General features: G+C 32.2%; 2 long non-coding RNA genes across 9 annotated transcripts; both read left to right on the top strand.

Moving 5' to 3' along the window:
• Positions 1 to 250: 250 nt before the first annotated feature.
• Positions 251 to 2,758, top strand: LOC106343652. 7 transcript variants are annotated; one of them, XR_001269996.1, is made up of 8 exons: positions 252 to 574; positions 712 to 824; positions 903 to 1,060; positions 1,148 to 1,339; positions 1,454 to 1,531; positions 1,647 to 1,795; positions 1,878 to 2,165; positions 2,259 to 2,758. It is a non-coding gene; the product is annotated as an uncharacterized LOC106343652 (long non-coding RNA). The 7 variants fall into 7 exon arrangements; XR_001269993.1 differs by having other exon boundaries at positions 253 to 574; positions 1,647 to 1,700; positions 1,837 to 2,165; XR_001269994.1 differs by having other exon boundaries at positions 253 to 574; positions 1,148 to 1,363; positions 1,647 to 1,700; positions 1,837 to 2,165.
• A 2,542-nt stretch (positions 2,759 to 5,300) lies between these two features.
• Positions 5,301 to 6,392, top strand: LOC106293038. Of its 2 annotated transcripts, XR_001260336.1 has the most exons (3): positions 5,301 to 5,553; positions 5,635 to 6,102; positions 6,193 to 6,392. It is a non-coding gene; the product is annotated as an uncharacterized LOC106293038 (long non-coding RNA). The 2 variants fall into 2 exon arrangements; XR_001260335.1 differs by having other exon boundaries at positions 5,301 to 6,102.
• The last annotated feature ends 946 nt before the right edge of the window (positions 6,393 to 7,338 follow it).

The following is a 7,338-nucleotide window of genomic DNA, read 5'->3' as shown; positions in this document are numbered from 1 at the left end:
TTCCGTAACTATAACACTTCAACCAATACGACTTTATATATCTAAATTTTTTTACAACGCACTGTGTCACATATACATATTATTTCAGATCTTTAACCTCAAGTAAATAGTCATCTCATATAAGTAATCTATAAAAATATGTTTCTCTCACTCCTACTCCTAATCCACGTCACTAAATCAGCTCCTATACACGCGGCACGTGTCCGGGTGGATGAAACTGACCGTTTCATTTAAACCGGTTTGACGGGCCATCATTTTCTCTGGCAGCCCAACAGGGCCATCTCTACTGCAAGATTTCTATCGTCTCCGCGACCTCGATTTCTCAGCAAGGCATCTCGCGACTCCTCATGTCATCTCTGTGGCGGCTCCGCGATTGCCTCCCTCCGCTGCCGTGACCAAGCTTCCTTCGCGACCATAAGCCACGATATCTCCTAGCTCCCAAAGATCGTCGATCTCACTTCCAATTGCAGAGGATCTCAAGCCGCGGTAGCCAATCTCACTACTATTTTCGTCTGAAGGGTTGATGGTTGATCGTCTCCGACTCTTCACTTCGTCGTCACCGTTTCTGCTCTCTGTAATTCGTCGTTACCGCGACCCACTTTGATTAATCAATTATCTTCTTTACTCCTTTTATATCAGAATTAATTATGCTTTACCTCTTTGCAAATCCGGTGGTTTATTATTTTTATTTTTGTTTGTAATTGTTTTCAGGCACCACTCACTCATTCCAGCCAGAAACATCCGGATGCTCAGCTATGTTCACAAGAAGTTGCTTAGCAGAGGATGATACTCTGTTCACGCAGCTATTCGTAAAAACTTTTACGGTATCTATCTCTTCTTGGCACGACTACAAATAATATTTTTTTGGTTGTTTCCTTCAATTGTTTTTGTCTGGTAATTAGGAGATAGTGAAATTGAGGAGACAATCAGAGAGATGGAAGCAACAGAGGAGAGATTAGTTGTGTACGATGTTGATGTGTTGGATTATCAAAGCATACTTGTCTCTCTCAAGACATCTAACGCCGTCTTCTGCCTGTTGGAAAGCCCTGAAGGATACGATGTGAGTGACTTCATCAATCATCGTCTAAATATGTTTTTGTGTAGGTTTAGAGTTTTGTTTTAGATTTAGTGTGAAACATTATTATAGGAGAAGGAAGTGGATTTGGAGGTGAGAGGAGCTATCAATGTGGTGGAAGCATGTGAAAGAACAGAGAGCATAGATAAGATTGTGTTCTCTTCTTCTTCTTTAACAGCTTCAATTTTGAGAGACAACATTGGAACTCAGAAGGATGTTGATGAGAAGTGTTGGAGTGATCAAGACTTCTGTCGCAACAAAAAGGTTTCTAATCTTTCTTCACTTAATGTAGGTAGCTCAAATTATTTCATTTCATCGTTTTCCCACTTACAAGTGACTGGGTTCTATGTTCTCCTTGAGCGGCTTTGATTTCACTAGGTGATACGGTTCAGTGATGAACACCCGGTTTGATGAGTTAAACGGACCGATTACACCCATTCCTGAAGAACAATTCAGGTTTGGTAATCACAGTGAACTGCTTGGCCTAGCCAACACCAATACCTAGACAAAGTCTTATTTTGTTTCATGATGAGTTACTACTCAAATCTTTAATCTTTTTTTTTTTGTTTAGGTCAAAGTATGAACTCCAAGAGTTTCTGAAACCAAGCTTGAGGAGAACAACAGGGTAAGCTTGCTCGACAAAGAAACTATCTTTTCTTAATCAAGTCTTTCTACAAAATTCATTGATAGTTTTGCCCAAGTTCGTTGTCAAAGAAGATAGTAAAGCTTCTAACTTGCAATCTTCTTTTTTTTTTAAACAGTTTCTTTCTTGGTATCATCTTCATGATGAGATAGTTTGCAGAAGGAATGGTAGAGTTTATTGGATTGCTTGAGGTGGCTGTTAAGAAAGGTACTAACTTAGCTATCAGAGACATGATGTCAAGTGATGCTTATGTTGCCTTGAATCTAGGGAAGCAAGTAAGTGTATCTCTTTGTGACTGTTTACTAACCTGCATCTATAGACTCTTTGTGGATCTTAAAAGCTATTGTTCATAAACTTCAAAAAACTGTTGTGAATTGTAATTTGAACCCGGTATGGAATCAAGAACTCATGCTGTCTGTTCCTGACAGCTATGGTCCTGTAAAACTGGTAAGCCTATTATCCTAAGCACTTTTGCTATTGACAAAAATCTGTTATATATATCTATTATGTATATCTTATTGGTTTCCCTGTTGATTGCAGCAAGTGTATGATTATGATACATTCTCTGCTGGTGATATAATGGGAGAAGCTCAACTTGATATCCAGCCTCTGATAACATCTGCGATGGTGTTTGGGGATCCAGAGATGTTTGGGGATATGCAGATTGGGAAATGGCTAAAGTTGCATGATAATCCGCCAATAGATGACAGCATCATTTGACAGCATCATTTCGATCCAAAAAAAAAGATGACAGCATCATTAACATTGTTGATGGGAAAGTGAAGCAAGAGGTTCAGATCAAGCTTCAGAATGAAGAGTCTGGAGAATTAGAGCTGTAAATGGAATGGCTGCCACTTAACCAATAATACTAATGCCAGTAGATTTCACTTTATATATAAAACTTACACATTTTGCAATACATACATTCTCTTTTTCTTTTGTTGGAACATTTTTTGATCTCTCATTTCTTACACAAGAAAGTGTTAATTTGTAATATTTTGTTTCCTGATGGTTATATCTTACAAAGTTACACATTTGTATTTGGTTGACTTAAACTTAAGTAATATATTTATCTGAATACTAATGATTAATATATGGTTTCATTGTATTTACCAGACTTAAAATAATTTACTATAACAGCGAGTTATATATATTTACTTATTGAATTGTTTAAATTAGTGATTCCAAAAAAAAGTAATAAACTATCAATAAATTGAAAAGTATGTACAAAAAAGAAACAAAGCAATGTTTTGAGAATTTAACCTAACTGAAATAATAAAAATTATACTCTATTTGCTATATACATGTATTAAAATTTTGATCAAACATTTATGAAACTGTATAACAATTGCAATAATGAAAATATTTACATGCTAGTGCAAATTATAATTTCTAACAAAACTAATAAAAATAGAAAAATCATGTTAATTTTAATTAGAGCCTTAGAGGTATACAAAGATGAGATAAGAATGTCTTTTCATTAAACGAAAAAGACACAACGAAAACGAAGATAATGACTAAAATAGTAAAAGGTCTTGAAATATATATTGGACAACAAATAAAAATAAAAGCATATTAGATTTAAAAACAAAAAACAAAATCAAACGTTAAACTAACTAATCAAATAAATATAATATCCACTTTTATTATAAACTTCAAATCCTCATCAGAAAGAAATTACTTCGGATCATCGTCTATATTATTAAAACTGAAGTACATTTTAGATTTGTTTGGAAACAAAAATAGCAATATATCTATATTATTTGGAAACATGGATAGCATTTGAAAAAAAATTATGGCATTTTAGCAATATAAAAAAATCGATTTGTAATAAATATTTCATCAAATATATTCAGTTACCATAACTCAAATACACGTAATAAATGTCACTTTTAAATACGGAAACAATAAAAGAATAACGAAATAGATTTTGACAAATATATGATACATCTGCAATGTAAATTTATAAAAAAATATAGAACACTTAAAACGAAAAACAAATATAAATTTATAAAACAAAAAAATTAATACCACAATACAATTGCACTATAAAATGGTGAGGCATCTAAAATATATAATATTCACATGAAAACTATAAAATATTATAATATTCTTAATTATGTAATAGTTAGACATGAAATATTATAACCTCTCAGGTCCACCTCCTATTGCAATTACGTGACATGCAAACATATTCATGTTATATATGATTAAGTGTCTCTTTGAATAGAAAAGTACTATGGTTTCTTTCTTTAAGTGTTTCAGAAATGAGCTAAAAACAATTTCACAGTTTTGTTAAATATCTTTATGATCGAAAAATTATTATCTAAAATTACATTGTTATTAAATTTTGAATACTTTACATAAGTAGATTAATATTAAAATTTTCAACAGAGATATGGAAATCACAATATTTTGAAAAAAATCACATTTTTAAAATTTGTATATCTCTTCAATCATAGGAACCACCATATTTGAAATCTATATTTATCAAAAAAATAATATATTTTCTAAAGGTTCAATTTTGATTTTTCGGTTTTAGATATATAGGAACCACTTAATTATTTGTGAATATCAATTTAGTTTTGAGTTTTTTTTGCTTCGGTTTTGATTCACTTTTGGTTCTCGGTTTATAGTTCCATGTCTAACCAGGATGCTGAAGTGTTTTTTTTCTTTGGTTATAATTTTTACAATATCACGTCATAAAACGGGTTATAACCTATACATATAAATAAAGCTTTGCAGTATATATTTCAAATATTTCCACAAATTCAATGGTAAGTATATCAGATCTGGATATATCATTTCGGGTATTTAGTATTCAAAAAGATTTGAATTATCTAAAAATATGAAAAATACCCAAAACATGAAAAATATTTAAACTCCAAAAAATCCAAAAATATTTAAATACCTAAAAATCTAAAATTTTATTCGAAATCTGACCCGATGAACCAAAAATACTCAAAATTTATCCGACTACCCATTTAAAAAAAAAAATTCAAATTTTACCTGAAACCCAAAACTATTGTAAATCCAAACTTAAAACTTAAAAAATATATGTAAGACCAGAAACATATTCGAAATACCCTAATATACTTAATATACACAAAATATTTCCGACTAGGTCTCGGGTAGGACCCAAACTCAAACAAAGACCTGCGGGTCCAAAAGAAATACCTATTAGGTAATTTTCTCTTAATCTGGACCCAAACCAAACCTATGTTTTGAGTCGGTTTCGGTTTGGTCCAGATTAAATATCCAGGTCTAAGAGAAAATTATATAAAATGTACATAAAAAATATTAAATAAACTACTCATAGAATATATAATTTTCAAAAACTCTCTTCTTCAATATAATCACACAGAATGGCGGAGTTATGATTTTTTTTTCACTGGAGCCAATGCTAATATCTATCTATAGTGATAAAGTTGACCAGAAAGACTCCACGGTACGACACATGGCAAGCTATCATACAACTTTCAATCCTATGTTTTCGTTGAAAGCAAATGAGATATGGACTACTCTTTTTATTGGGCCCTTAACTACATCAGCATCCTGGCCCGAGTTGGTCTAGGGTTTTTTTTTTGGCAATTGGAATATGCATCTCCTGGAATCAGTGGCGGTAACCCTTTGGCATCCATCCCATCCGATAAAACTTTCTGTAATGGAATCATTGTCATAAACAATCTTATTAACTACATCTCCCCACTCCTTCCACGAATTCCCATTCAGGGCAGCCCTCCTTTCTTCCACTTGCTGAATCTGCTATAAGTATGTTAGTTAGCATCCAGGAAATTCATCATTTCATTCCTCACTATTATCATGTCGTGTAAAGGTAAAAACAAATCTACACACCTCAGTATTTGATTATATATTTGTTTACTCTCTACCAGTTTAATTCTCATTTTATAAATAGCTGAGATTGATATGGTGGCTGGCTGGTTCATGGATGTTTTCAACATCGTTGACCTAAGTGGGAAACAGAGTCATCAACGAAATCATTCTTGAATATCTCCGCCAAATTAGTCGAATTGATTTTCTCTTCAATTATTTTCTGTTAGTTATATGGTTATCAACATATTTTGTGGTCACTTGGGCCGATGAGTCTTCTTGCTTCAGTCCATTAATTAGATAAACAATGTGATTAAACAATATATGTTTCTACAAGTGACTGATAAAGACAACCTGCTCTGTAGTCACTGATCCAGAGAGGTTCCCCAAAATTAGAAAACTTTTTTGTTATGTGCTTTCTGGTGGAAGCAGGAGCTGAAGATCCTGTGAACCAAAAACCACAGCTTCTTCTCTCAATAAGACTTGGATGGATCGGAAACTGGAGCAGTTAGAGATTACTACGAATGTGAGAATGTTGGGGATGAGGATACAGGTGGGAGAGTAATTCCATGTTAGAACTATCCAACTTCCATGATTTGGATTACTAAAGTGTGCTGACTAAATGTAAAAAAATTATTGGCAGGAAGGTTATAGAGGGAGGGATCATGTCATACATTAAAGCACACACAGGCTCATCATGTTTATTTTTTTTTCTTTTCAAAACCTGTGTTGAATTCTAAGAGTTGTATTAGCTTTCATGGTCACAAAGATACAAATATAAATTACTATTGTCGTCACTCGGAAACTGCTATATTATCTATTGTCACAAGATAATTTGAATCATGATAATAAACATATACCTAAGTATAAGAAAAAGATGGATTCTTTAGCTAAATGCTTAAACATAACTCAAGAAACATGCGAGAACGTACTACAAGCAAAAGCCTTTTATTTTTTTCGTCAAGCAAAAGCCATTTACTTGCTTGCATAGAGCGAACAAGATTGTCAAATCCCTAACTTCGAAGAAAAATATATGCCAAAGCTTCTGACTGAGAAAGAAGGTCAAAAGCCACAAAGGTTGTGAGATTTCAGTTAGAGAATAATAAAGATATTCTAGACAAAGAAGCCGATGAGTTTTGATCTTGATGATCATGAACTCCGAAATAAAGAACAAGTAAAAAATTACAAAAGAAGCAAAGGGAACAATCATGTTTACCACCAAATTACTATCTTACCTAAAAAATTCCCTTATTATTTATATTAAATCTATTAAAACATTTAACAACACATTTTTCGTAATCAATATTTTACTTTCAATCCAAACAAAATTTTGACATCAATTAGTGTCAGAAAATGATGATTTAATAAAATACATAATTATTTATTTACATAATTATTTTTTCACAGTTCATCAAACCAAGACCAATCAAAATAAAAAAGAATACATATTATGAATTTATTTCTCTTTTAACCACAAAAATTTAGCTTAGACTAAAAAAATAATGGAAAAAATACTAATTACTCACGAAAATCAGTTGTAGTTAACAAAATACCTTTACAATTGACAAACTTACGTAACACTAAAAGCGATATCTAAATATCACCACATAAAAATATGTACAAAAAATTGGAGACTCATAAAATAACAACATTCATAAATCACGATGACACCAAAACAATGGATTAGACCAGCACTACAACACCAAAACAATGGATTAGTCCAGCAGCTAGTTAACCGCTGCCAAATAATCATCCTATCTTTCGTTGAATATGGAAGATGGTAGTAAAA

Source organism: Brassica oleracea, chromosome C5 (assembly GCF_000695525.1).
Source record: "Brassica oleracea var. oleracea cultivar TO1000 chromosome C5, BOL, whole genome shotgun sequence".
Lineage (NCBI taxonomy): Eukaryota > Viridiplantae > Streptophyta > Magnoliopsida > Brassicales > Brassicaceae > Brassica > Brassica oleracea.
This window is presented reverse-complemented; position numbering and strand designations above follow the sequence as displayed.